The following is a 15,078-nucleotide window of genomic DNA, read 5'->3' on the forward strand; positions in this document are numbered from 1 at the left end:
CAAATCAAGAAGGTCGATATGCCGGCATGTCGCGGTACAATTGAAATTTGAAATTAGTTACTGAGAATCACGGACTACTACAGTCTAGTAGTCCGTGCTGAGAATCCACCGAGCGCTAGTACTGCAATACACGAAATATTCCAGTTTCCAATCAATTTAATCTGTTATCTATGGTATGCCCAAACCTTCGACCATATAAGCTTATAATATATATGGTCGAAGGCCCAAACCATTGATAGAATATGATTGAAGCACGGAGCCACGGACTACAACTACTACAGAGTACAGACAACTAATAAAGTAATAATCCGTGAATTTAAGCGACAGCTGCAGCTGCTATCAAAATCCTATTGATCACCGAAAAATATTTCTGTTGACCTTGAGCTGGTGGCTCGGCATGATGTTGGCAGCGGGTGACCGGTATGATGTTGTAACCGATCGCAATGCTTAATGTATATATTGCTTAAGTTTTAAAAATTTAAATCAGGGATTTAAACTATCAATATCACAGAAAAAAGTGATAACAGTCGGAACATGCTCATAGAATAGATAAAATCTATGCCTCACCATCACTACAATATTACGCGCGTCTATTGGCAGCAGTGTGCACTAACAACCAATCGGATTGCAGTTACTTTTTCGTACGTTTGGAGATTGGAATAACGAGTAATGACTAAAATGAGTAATGAGTAACGACTTGTCCTAATCTTTTTTCTATGCTCATGCTATATTGCTACATAGTATTACTCGCTATTCTTTAATTAATGCATATAATCTTGTTACGATATTTTATGATTTACATTATTTATATTTTCATATAGCCTTCTGACGATACTTTACACGTTATAGTTTTATACTTAAAACGAAAAGTGAAACTCAAATTTATAGTTGGATGTAAGTGCCCACCACTGTAACGGTTTTAGTTTATTTATTTATTTACGTTGCTTATTGCATTTTGAACTTTTGTTTATCATCGCCGAAGTCGAGAAGACTGCATTCATTTTCATAGTTAATATTCAAGATAAAAAAATCATATTATTACCATGAATAAGGACGATACGTTGTTCGAATTAGACGCGCCCAAGACGTTCGCCAACCTATACAAGATTGCAAATGCAGATTATGGCGGTGCTGACAAAATTGTTGGTAAGTTAATATAGGCATTTAACATTTTGTTAGGAATTTTTTAGTCATACTCCTTGAGGGAAGGCAATTAGTTTTTTTTTGTCAATGTACATATTTTGAACTTATCAAAAATGACTTATTAGATAGGTATCTTGTAATTAACATTTTTCAACATTTTTCTGTGCTACAACATACCACAACTATTTTTATTTGAATTCGGATTTTTTTATCTACATACAGGCGCACACTCAGAATTTTTGTCTGGGGGAGGCTTAAACATTTTCCTACTTTCCTTACATACAATTAAACAATTGCCTACCTATAATTTTTAAATAATATTTTTTTTATTTTATTATTAATACTGAATTGTCCAAACATAGCTTTTATACCATAGGCATTCGTAATTGTAATGTTATCGTTAGACTCTGGAATTATATGCACTAGAAATGTACAAAATATGCATGCATATATTATGCACTGATTTTTTTTTAAATATGCATAAATATGTGAACGAAAATGCATTTAAATTAAATTTATATTTAGTTTAGAAATGTAAATAATTCATTAAATAATCAATACGGAACAAAATGTATTAAATGCCTAGTTGATATAATTTAATGATATACTTAATAACTTGAAAACAATTTTTTCATAAATATACATTATATCTTAGAAGAATTGTAAAGTGTGCAAAAAAATTAAAATGTCCCAAATATGCAAAAATATGCAACATTTAATTTTGCGTGATAACACATTAGGTTAACATTCAAATTTGTGTCTTAGCTTGTTACTTTTTATAAATAAAGATATGCAAATACATATAAGCCCTAGTTATCATAGTTACCAATCAAAGTCTATTCAGCGTAATCACTAGTACCTACCTATAATCTAAAATCTAAAAATAATTAACGAAATAAGTAAATGGTGTCCAGTGATGGTCACAAACTTTATCACATACAATTTAAATATTTATTTATATCTAATGACTAACATTACATTTAAATTTGAAAAAAAAAACGGCCCTCATTGTGATAATTAATATTTATGACAATGTGCTATAAATATATTATAGAATCTTATACAAAAAAGATTTTTTTTGTTTTTTTTTTTGTGGGGGGGGGCTACAATCCCAAAACCCCCCTGTGTGCACCATTGACTACATACCACATAGACATATAATATGGTTATTTTTTATTGTTTAAAATGTATTCATTTTCATTATGAAATATAGTGATAACTTATTACCTTCCTATAATCTATTTTGATATTTTTCTGTTCATCATTGCTACTTATACCATACAATACTTAATTCCAAAGTAAAAACACTAGAGCCTATCAGTTTTAGTTCAGCAGCATGCATCTCCCACCAAGATGAAACTACTGGTTAGACAATGTTGCCAGTGCTTCTATTGGTTATTGACTAATCATATGTTTCCTACATAGAAAAGAACAGCTTTGGAAGTGGTAGAAAATTTTGGTAATGTGCATCACTGCTAGCTTTTTTGCTGCGCAGAACTGGTACTTTTTGTTTTTTCAAGGAAGTATAATTATACTAATTGAAATCTATTTTATTTCTTGCCCAAAAAACAATACTAAGAGTAGTTCAATACATTATTCTATGTTATGAGAAATTTTCTTTTTGGAGATTTTGATGCAATACATTATTTCAGTTATAGTTCAGATTATATTAAAATTTAATAAAAGTAGGTACCAACCTACCTAATTAATTAATTTGAAATTATTAAAATTTTATATAATCTGTGGTAATACCTAGTAACAATTTATTATAAAATATTTAATTTCAAACTCATCAATTACATTTGTTTTATACTTTTTAATTTGATTATTTCTTGTGATAGGTATTAATAATTAGTATTACTCAACAATACCACCATATCTCTGATACATTTAAAAATTTAGTACTTACCTAAACAGTTATTGATTTAAAACATTTATTTTTCACTAGATTATGTTGAAAAAATGGAAAGTTGTAAATCTAAACCGAATCAGAAAATTTAAAAAAAATCAACTGTGAATGGTAATGATAATCAAGAGGAAAATAAAGATAATTTTTCACCTGATGATCAAAATATCAAGTAAATATCTTATTTATCATATTTTAATCCACAAATATTGTAAATAGGTACCTATATTAACCTATATTTTAACAGTTTATTGGCTCATGAAATTATTCGTTCTGCAAAGAAGTCAAGAACATCAAAGTTACACGATAGACACTCAATTATTGTGGAAGGAATTGAGATAGAGTTGCCACAGATCAAACATCATGCTATGGTTACCAGATTGGATGAATTGAAAAACACGCCTAAATTAGATTTGCGTACTCGTTCTGTTGTTAAATCTGAGTACAAATATGAACACATTAAATCAGGTTTGCAAAATAATTGTATAGGTATTAGAAGGGGTAATAGATATTAGTTCAAAAAAATTCTCTAGTATTGCTTTGGTCAGGAATTTCTTTAATAACACACCTCCTAGCCCCTAGGTTCCATTCTTAACACACTCCCAGCTGGTGCATCACATTTATCTGATGCTTGTTTATTTTCTTCTTGCTTTTTACTATCCAATCATAAGTCTGTATATGGGGATGGCCAGGTGGACCATGGCCCACTCTGTGAGTTGTATCATACTCAGTTGTTGCAGATTGCGACTTGTTTCATATACCTATTGGCTTATTCTTTTGTATAGGGATGTCCAACCCACGTCCATGGTAGATTTTTACACTGCCCTCAGTTAAATTTAAAAACCATTAATTAATTTATAATATTTATTTTTTATTTAACGGATATATAACTACAGAATATTAAACATCAAATATAGATAAACTATAGTAAAATTATTAAAATATATTGTAATATTATAGAATATAATTTAATCATTTAATTTGAATTTATTATTATTAAGTATGTAGCTTACAACAACTATGATGTGTTCCAGTATTCAAAAGTCATAAAAGGTTTTCAAATCCTGCTGTAGTACAAACATAGTGATTTTTAAATTGTTCATCTAATGAAACCTTTATAACTACCAAATTATAAAATTATTGTTGATGATAATACCTGTAACTGTAGTTTGTCCGTTATCATAATAATATATGCTATTTTATAATTTCCTCCATCATACATAGTTCAATCTTTAATCACACTAATCACTATAGTTTAGCAAAACCATATTTTTTATATGGATGAATATATTTATATCATAAATAGTAGGTGATTACTTGGTAAGTAAATGAAAACAATTTTGTATCTCCTAAATTAATTTTTTTTAAGTATCTTTGACTTAGTACAACCTGCCAAAACAAGCTGCGCATGGCACATGTAGTCCTCTGTAGTTCTGCCATAGGTAGTTCTTATACATACTTTGTAACAGGTTCTTACTTAATTAAAATACATATGCAACAACCATTTCTTTTTTTAACTTTTTGTATTTAGTTGGACTTTTTTTAAATAGATTAATCATCTGATGCATGCTACAAAATAGTTAAATTTATTTCTACAATTACTAAAACATAAAATACCTTAATTAAATGTAATATATTTGATAATTTTAAATTGTTTTAGGTTCCAAGGTTTTCAAATCTAGACGTCTCTTCCCTGATGATTTTGAGCCAAGTATTAGCTCAAATAATAATAATAGTAATAGTAAAGAAAATAAACCAATATAGTAAGCGTTCTTGATTATAACCTTTTTATTTTAATTGACATATAATTTAATTTAGTGGCAGTAATGAAAATAAACAGATTTCTTATAACCAAAATATAAATATTTCTACAAGTAGTATCAAATCGGTAATAAAATTCATTGTCATTTATTACTGTACTAGAAATGTATTATATTATAATTTTTAGCCAAACAAACCTCAAAAGAAAAAAGTTCTCAATTCTCAAGGTGGAGTTCAAGTTGTTGAAATTAAAGATCTAGCTCATGATGGTATTAGAGTTGTGGAAAAATGTTTGAATACTATTCCAAAGCCATTTAATTTTGAATCTCGTAAATCATGTTCCATCAAATCTCAAGTATAATAATATTTATAAAAAATAATATTATGAAATAATGATAAGCAATGTATTAATTAATTGTATAATTTATAGTGTATGAATAAAACTGAGCAACAGTGGTTATTTAAAGCCCGGCCTGCTACAGTCTTGAAAAAAAAACCATTTGTTCCCAAGTATGAAAAAAAATATACTGAACCAATAAATATACGCTTAAATACTGAAAGACGTGCTCAAGAATGGATAATTTTTGAACTTGAAATAAAAAAGAAGTTTTCACAGTATGAAGAAAATAAAAAAATGGTGATATTGCTGCTTTATATATTATTATTTATTATATTTTATTTTATTTATGATTATTAGAGACAAGAAGAAATGAAAAAAAAAGAAATGGAATTAATCAAAAGTATGCGACAAAAAACTGTTCATAAACCAGAACCAATCAAAAAATATAAGCCAATAATAATAAGAAAATCTGGAAGACCTATTACTGTACCGCAAAGCCCAAGGTTTTCAATTCGTCCAAATAAAAATTGTTTAAATCATATGTGAACAACATTGGTAAGCGTACTTATATACTTTTTATGTGTATTTTGTAATGTAATATTTAGTTGTGAAAATATCTTTATTATAAGTTTTTTTTTTAAATACTCAAAATATATTGTTCAATTTATTTAAGCAATTTGAATCAATAATTATTTTTGGTGACATTTTTATGTAATGACTATTTCTGTATCAAAATTATAAAATGTTTAATTAGCAATCATATTTGTGGCAGGTTGACATGTGTTTGTTGATTAGCTCACAAAATTTAAAAATCACTTATCCCGAAAAAAAAAGATCTCATTATTGAATGGTAATAAAAATTCTATAGCACTTGTACATTTAAAAGTTGTTAATCTTGGTTTTTTCCTATTGTAGCCTTATATGTCACATGGTCCCTTTGATATTCTATAAGTTTATTTTGGTATTATTGCTGAGCGTATGCATAAGAGCACAAAATATGAGTGATATTTTCAGCTAACTAGTTTAAAGGAAAGTTTTTTTTTTTCAATTTGAAAATATTTCAGGATTAAGGATAATTTAGTTTCTTCGACATATTTTATAAATTGTGAGAACAAAAGATATATAAATATTATATTGAAATTTTAGTTTTTACTAATAATTTTTCAAACATTTTTTCCTCATTTTAAGTAAATATTTGGATTTTTTTTTTATATTTTACTATTTTAATTTATTAATATGTTTTTACTTTCTTAATCTTTTTGTTTTTAAAAGTAAAAATTAGTTAGACAATTGTATTGTTTATATTGACAAGAAATAGCAAAATTAATAAGTTGAAGAAAAACACATTTTGCTCTTAATTACATTCAAATACAAAAGGAATAATGTACTGTACTAATCTGATACTGTGATAAAGTGGCTTGATTAAAGAGTGAAAATAATGTTCCAGTGCACTTGTGTAGAATTTTGGTATTTATTTATTAAAATATAAATAATATAAAATACATAATATTTTGTTTAAAGGAATTCTATAATGTACTCGCACCTTTTTCTTTCAGTTTTACATCAATTATTTTCATAAGTTGATCCAGGATTTAAGTTCAAGTAGAACATATTAAATTAAATTTATTCCTATATACATATATAAAAATTGTATAATGATTAATAATTTTTAAAAAGTTCCAGTACTAATACTGACCAATATTAATGATTCAAACTCATGCATTGATCATATTCTAACAAAAAATAGCAACATCAATACATATTATGGAATAAGGTGTAACATTTCTGATCATAATGCCATACCGCTTTTCATTAAATATAATTCTAAAATTCAGGATAGTAATGATGATCTATCTTAGACAAAGTATAAAATTAATTTATCACGTGTTAAATTCAAAATAAAAATTATTGAATCCATTAATATATCTTCTAATAAATATATATTTTAAAAAATTACAAAAATAAAAATAAAAATGTTATGTGCCTTCGCTGGCTGGTTCTTCCCTCAAGACACTCAAGTTAATATATATATATATAATTTTTTAAAATAACATCATTTATGCTTATTGTACTTATTTTTTGCGTACAGATTGTATAAAATCTAGATTAAAAAAAAAAAAAATGTTAGAATTATTGATGGTTTAATTTTCTTTAATTATAAAAAGAAATTAATTATCTTATAATTTTAAATAAAAACCATTTGAAAAGAACATCAAAATAAAATGTAATATACATTGAAAATGTATTTAATCTATTAATAAAAAGAAGCTAAATTATTTCATTATCAGATTAAGATAACTAATGCAGGTAAATACTAAATACTAAGGAAAATAATAAATTAAGCTTTTGGGAAAAAAAGTAATGATCATACAGTCAATGAAGTATGAGATAATTTTGGTAATTTAACTAATAAAAAGGATGAAATTAGTAATAAATTTAATAGTTATTTTACTAATGTTAGAGCGCTACAATAAAAAATACTATTAAATCATCTGGTTATAATTATAAATCTTTTGAATATTTTAACAAAAAAGTTGAAATTTAATATTTAATCAATACAATAAAATGGCATTCTTCCTTTTTTAATCAGGGTTATCTAATTTTTGTTCTCTGTATTTGTTCATTGAAACGACCCTAAGGTCTTTATCAATATGTATCACAAGTGGGTAGTAGGAAGATCATTTGATCTATTCATCTATGTACATATTACTATACACATGATACTACCCCTTTCTCCAAGAGGTGACATGTGCTGTCTTCACTCACAGTAACCAGGGACCTAGTTGAAAATCGGGTGACATCCGTCACGTTTCACGTGGCAGAGGTCACAAGAAATTGGTGATCGCGTAAAACCACACAATGTTTTGCACTTTGCTATGTATCGAATTGATGACTGTGTGTCAGCTGGAACAAATAAGAAAATATGAATAATAAATACAAATTAGACCAATAGTTTACACGAATAAATTACGACTTTACGAGTGTTACGCACACGTACGACTGTTATGTGATATAAAATATTATAATATGAAGTAAGCACCTGAATGAAAGGGAAAAACTGCAGCTGTAGCATACAGTGCTATGTTGCAATTTTCCCCACTGACGAAACACTGTCTAGTCATAACCACTATAGACTCAATATTTTTTTTACCATTAATTAATGAACTAATAATTATAATATATTTATTATAATGGCATAATGCACACGTCTGCCGTCATGTAAGCTTAAATCGGTGTCAGCAAAGAATAGCGTAGAGTCGCTGGTGATATAATAATATAATATATAACAAAATATAGGTGTGGCCACTAACCTTAATTTGGGAGCCGCAAATGATAGAAACTAATTCAAAGTGAGCAACATTGTTAAGATATGCTTTTTAAAATAAAGACGTTTTTTATTTTATAAAAATTAAGGAACTTTTATTGATTTATTGTTTACATCACACTAATAATAATATTATTCAAATTCACGTCAAGGAGTGAGATTTTTCTTTTGCAAAAAACTTTTCTTATTTAATTAAATATTTTTACTCTAAACTTTGTGTCAAGAGCTGCATGCTCCTCGCGATCCTCGTTGTGGCCTCCTCTGTGATATAATATTGAGCTTATTACGGTGTTACGACCAATGTTTACTTAAATGACTACGTTACCATTGTCATGGTCTTCAGGGTCGTCTGTAACTTTTTAAGGCCCAGTGGGCCAATTCTTGAAATCGTGATAAAATAAATATTTGGTAGGCAGGTATTCTAGAATTATTATAGTAACACTTTAGTCAAACGGAAAACATTCGACTATTTGTCACCAAGTAAAAAGTCGGTGACAAGCTTATACCTCGCATTATGATTTATCAAATGACACATCAATACTGAATCAATTAATAATTTTAAAATAATAACAACTTCAAATTTGTGTATTCTACAATCTCTACTGATGTATTTGCGTTAGGGCTTATTTTTTTCGTGTATAGTTTTTATTATTTGCTATTAATAGCGTAAAGGAACATGAAAATAATATATATGACAGGTTATTCTATATATATATATAAATTCACACTCTACTTAAAATAACCTTGCCCACTTTCACGCATCCATTCACACTGCAGCGTACCCCGTCTACGACGAGGCAGTAAACGTTTTCATGATACAGGTGACCTAAGGTCTAACATCGTTTTGATGCGGTAAATTTTTCCATGTTTTTCGAAGGTTCAGATTATAGGTAAACAAGTGTTGATCTAACAAGACAAATAATTAAAGTTGTTGTTGATAGTTTTAAATTAAGTATTTTTATACTTTTTACAAAAAAATAGGAGGTTTGGGATATTATCCTTTGAGCTGCTGAGGTTTATTTCCAATTCTACAACAGATACAGAAAAATATTTAAACTAAGACAAATGCCAAGCAGGAGGATTATTGAACGGTGTAACGAGGATTTAAAAATACGATTTCGGTTACATTTCTTCATTTTAGATTCCAATAGCTATGTTATCTGTATACAAGAGCAGCACTTCCTTTTGAAAAAAAAACCTTAATATTTGATTAATTCAGCGTAGCGTAATTTTGGAAGAGATATGTGGATATCTAGTTTTTATCATTTTTATTATTATACTAGTTTAAAACTACAATACTACTAAAACTTTAATATATGACAAAAAAATTGTAGGTAGTAGGTAGGTACGGCTCACAGTTAAAAGATAACTTTGTCTTTGAAAACCATTATCATACCATTTACCTAATTTAATTTATAATAACGAATCAATATAATACTCAAGGCTGGGCAAGTTAATGATTTTTTTTAACTCAGTTAAGTTAAGTTAATATGCACCAATTACAAAAAGTTAAAAGTTAAAAGTTAATTTAATTATAGGTTAACTCAGTTAAGTTAAAAGTTAATACACATTTTTTTTTAACTTTTTATTAAGTTAAAAAAAAGTTAATTTTTTTTTTTACACATACTTTCTTTTTTTACAAACCCTGAAACCCAAAACTAATTTTTATGACTATATAACAAATGTTTATGCTTTATACAGTATATTATTGTATTTCATTGAAGTTTTCATTTCTAAAAAAAGAACAGTAATTACCTATATATAACAAGTAATAAATACCTAAAAATAATGAATTAATATTATTTAATCAAGCCTTGTAAACAGATACTATTTGTGAGTGTGTGTTTGAAATAGAGTATTACTGTGTTTAATAAATAATCACTTAATATTGTATTAAATAGATACTAGGTATTACCTATATGGCTATATACTTACTAAAATACTAAAATATAACATATTATAATTTAAATAGAAAGATAATAAATAAGTTGAAATAGTTGGATAATATTTTATTATTTTAACATACACATTTCAGTCATATAGTTAAACTATAAATTTAAACTTAAATAGGTAGCATTAATCTTTATACTAAAAAATTATTTTTCTTTATTTTGTTAAATCAAATTAAATTTTTACTTTTGCATAACAATATGTTTATAGTTGAAAAACAATTCATTCAAACGTGCATACTGTTTATGACGTTCGTGTACAACCACAAGTTCACAACTGAATACTGATAAAATGTCAGGCCCACATCAGTACATCACACAAAATCAAAATATCGATAATTGGTTTTTGTTTATTTTTAGACTTGTTGGATTTATTTTTTCCCGAAATGACGACTTCGGTCGTCGATAACACTAATATACCCGCATGATATAGGTATAGCCATAATGCCATATATAGTCATAAAGGGACAATATTATGTCTATATTATATTTATTGTAACTTGATATAATTAATTTAATAATATAAAACCTTTTATTATAAATTATTTTCTCATGTATACCACTATACAGGGTGTTCCTTTAGAGTACAGAGTGATTAGAAAAATATAAAATTTTTTAAAATTAACTTAACTTATTCCATAAAATGAAAATCAACTCGTTAATTTCACGTTAATTAAAAAATAAATTTAATAAGTTAATAGTTAAGTTAATGAATATCCAAAAGTAACTAGTTAAGTTAAAAAGTTAAGATAAAATTAACTTTTTAACTTAACTTTAACTTTTTAACTCGTTAATGCCCAGCCTTGATAATACTGTTATCTATACAATTTAATATTGTAAACCAGAGTGTGGGGGCATGGTCCCCCACTAGGACGATTATAGTATAAAGTTATATTCCACTCCAAAAAAATGCCAAATTATGTCACTGGATTAATAAATTTATAGTTGATCTATCCGTTGTACCCATGAAGCTTGAAACAATGTTTTTTTTTCCACTAGCATATCCTGACTTATAACCTGGTACAAAGCATTTATTTGGCATTTTTATCAATTAATTTAACTAATCAAATTTTTAAAAATTAGTATGTATTGTTTTGTAACTAATTAAACAGTCAATAGTGGATGTATAATTAGACAATCATGGTTCCTACAATTCTAATAAAATAGCAACAATATTTGGAGTCTCGAGATGATTTATATTTTAATATAGTTTATTTTGACTGTAAGTCTATCTAAATATGTTTATTTTATTGAATTTGCGACCGCATGTATATTAACTTGGTAGTATGATATAATCATATTTCATATGAATAATGAAATTCCTACAATTTATAAGTTTATATTCAATATTTTTTAATTCACCACAATAGAAAATAATTCTCATAATTCGATTGATCGAAATTTTTGATTATTTAATAATTAATACTTTTGACAATCGAGTGTGTATTATGGCAATCGAAAAGTTCTTGTTCTGAGTATTAAACATGGATTAAGATATAATGAACTGGAGTCTGAATTTCTGGTAACGAGCAGTTTATTAGTGACCCCAATCCCCCGAATGTATTTACGAGAGGCAGTGCAACTATGGTCGTTAATAGTTTACAATGCCATCTGTATAAAACATAGGCTTAGACAAAAGTGACACCAAATAAAACCGTCTGTATAGCTGAAATCATTCAGTCCCCTCTCCCTAGTGTAAGAATCCTTTTGGTGGAACCACCGTCCAGCCGTCGAGGCGCCGACCCTTTAGTTTTGAGTTGACGGTAGTGGGTAACTATAGTCTATATTTCTATGACTGTAAATCTATAGTAATTGCGTTTGTACGTTGTACCATTATTAAAATCGCATATTTTAAGCGACTAGACTTGAAACTTAAAATAAGCATTAAATAAACAGTTGACCCTGTCGGGATAATAGATAATTATTATCTATCTCAGTGGATCGTGATCTTAGATCATAGCAAGATCTTAGCAAGATATCATTTTTAGAAGGAAATAATACGAACAACTAAACTTAACCTAACTTATTATGAAACTTGATGATAAGAAATTTATTTGTGTGTCTTTTAAGATAACTTATATTTTTTAATTTACGCTTTTTTATATACGCATAACTTGCCACAAAATTGAACTATCGTAAAAACCTCACTTACAAACACAGATAATTTTCTTAACATCAAGTTTCATATAATAGGTCGATTCACTCTAATTTTTAACTACAGAGCTAAACGTGATCTGCTGAGCGTAAATAAGCTATTTTATGCACTTGTAAGACGGGGACATCAAATTAGTGTGTAACATCCTCTTAACTAAAAACTTTAAATTTACTTATGGATTTTATTAATTGATTGATTGATGAATTGATACCTTATTATTATTATTTTTTTTTATTTAATACGAAATATACAACTAAAATTAGCACAACAAGTATTAGTGATGAGGAGCAGTGGCGGCGCTAGGCGTGGGCGGTGTGGGCCATTGCCCACGGCCTCACACCTCAAAGGGCCTCGCGTTCCATAGGGCTTTATAATTAACCATAGAGAAATATGACAGAAGTTAAAAAAATTTTTAAAAGGGCCTCTTTAAGTCTACTTCGCCCACATGTAACTTTTACCTCGCCACGCCACTGATGAGGAGGTTTACATAACATGAAAAATATGGCACGATGTAGGAGGGCTCCCAATGGAGCTTCCTACGTGGATTAATGGAGGAGGCCTCTAACCCATTTTCATTTGAGTCTTCGTGTGAGGTTGTCTGGGATATCATGTGTTGCAAGATAACTAATGTTGGAGACTTTGAGTTACTATGGGACCTTAATTTTTTGTGAAGTTTTGGTAAGCGATTTTAGTGACTTGATTTACATAGTTTATTTTTAAGTCTGAGGGTAGGGTTTTGTTACTAACATACCAGGGGGATTTTGTAATAGTGCGAAGACAGATGGATTGGAATGATTGAATTTTTTGTATGTTACTTGGACCGGCATTAACCCAAATTTGTATACCATAATACTAAAGAGGAAAAATCAAAATTTTGTAAATAAGGATTTTGAGTTTCAAGTTTAATTTTAATTTTGATCGTAAGAGAGGACGTAGTAAATGTAATTTGGAGTTAGTCTGTTTCTTTTGTCGAATATGTGGTCTTTCCAAGTTAATTGTTTGCCGAAAATGAGTCCTAAGTATTTAATTGGGTTGGTTTGAAATAATAATTGGTTGCAAAGTTTGACTGGTGGACAGTTGTTTGGGCGAAGGAATAAAGTGATGTGGCTAGAGTTGTTTGTATTAATTTTTATTTTCCATAGTGTGAACCAATTTTCGAGTAAGTTGAGGTGGTGTTGAAGTTTGAAGCTTGCTACTAAGGGATCGAAATCGGAGGCTAAGATACAAGTGTCGTCGTCAAAAGTATTGAGAATGATGAAAGAGGATGTAGGTATATCTGCACTCTGCAGTGTATATAAGATATATAAAAGAGGAGAAATATCGCTGCCTTAGGGTAGGTACACCAACGTTAATCATAAATTGGTTTGAAATTGTGTTGTTTAAATTTATTTGGAAAGAATGCTGACTGAGATAAGATTTGAGTATTTAATAATATGGGATTGGAATGTTTGTTTTTAGTTTGTGGAAAATTCCATTGTGCCATACTTTGCCAAATGCTTGGGCGACGCCTAGGAAGACACCTGAGCAGTATTTTATTTTTTTGTTCTAGAGATGATGAGATGGAATCAGTGAGACAATGGAAAGGGATAGTAGAATGATCAGCTCGGAAGACTGGTAGAGTTGCTAATATTTCAAGTAACTTAAAAATGTTTGGGTACGAGGCTTCATTGCATATGTAAATAGCGTACATTGCATTTTTTGGTTTATCCGTTTCTGATAGAGATTTAAGTTTTCGTTGCCAAAGTTTGAACTCAATTTTGAATACCTCATCACAATTTCCAATATCTTCCAGACCTTCACTAAACTGTTTTGTAAGATATATACAATCTTCTTCATAACCACTTTATTTAAATAAGGAATGGAAGCTTGTCAATGTACTTTGGTGATTTGTAAATCTTTCTTCCAATTCATTAATTAATTTGTCTATGTAAATAAATACTGATACTCGATAAAATATTTCTGGATTATTTCTGTTTGAATGTTACACCTGTTGGTTTGTTTATCGGAACGTCAACTTTCTCAACCAGTGATTTTACACGTTCAAAAATGTCTCCAAATTCTTTTTTAGCATTCAATCTTATCTCTTTAAGTTCTTGTTTTGTGTTTTGTGTCAATGACATAGCTTCTTTGAGATCTATACTTGTTTGATGGAGAACTTTTGATAAGACTAAACCTAATGCAAATACTTTATTCAAAACAAACAAATAATAAATTCTGAATTCAACATAGGAATTCTAAGTCGTCTTGCTTTTTCAGATTTTCAGATGTGTCATTGTCATTCCATTCAGAAATATCTTTCAAAGCTTCTTCAACATATTTAAAGAGTTCCAAAATGTCATGAACAGCATGGTATCTCTCAATCCAACGAGTCTCACAACTTCTTTTAAGCGTTTTTTTAGATGATGTTTCTGACGAGTTATCTATTTTTTGAATTAGAACCGACTTCCGCTTTGGATAAATAAAAAAATCTCTGATTTAACTTATTATCCCAAGACAATC

General features: G+C 28.4%; 1 pseudogene across 1 annotated transcript; it reads left to right on the forward strand.

Annotated features, from left to right (window-relative positions):
• Window positions 1–727: 727 nt before the first annotated feature.
• LOC149062481 (uncharacterized) lies at window positions 728–6,031 on the forward strand (annotated as a pseudogene). Its single transcript, XR_016189382.1, has 9 exons — window positions 728–894; window positions 983–1,146; window positions 3,092–3,221; window positions 3,297–3,517; window positions 4,710–4,812; window positions 4,868–4,937; window positions 4,998–5,165; window positions 5,241–5,447; window positions 5,508–6,031. The product of XR_016189382.1 is annotated as an uncharacterized LOC149062481 (transcript).
• The last annotated feature ends 9,047 nt before the right edge of the window (window positions 6,032–15,078 follow it).

The sequence above is a fragment of the Diuraphis noxia genome, unplaced genomic scaffold, assembly GCF_037042655.1.
Source record: "Diuraphis noxia isolate RWA-SAM2 unplaced genomic scaffold, SU_Dnox_SAM2 contig0001, whole genome shotgun sequence".
NCBI lineage: Eukaryota > Metazoa > Arthropoda > Insecta > Hemiptera > Aphididae > Diuraphis > Diuraphis noxia.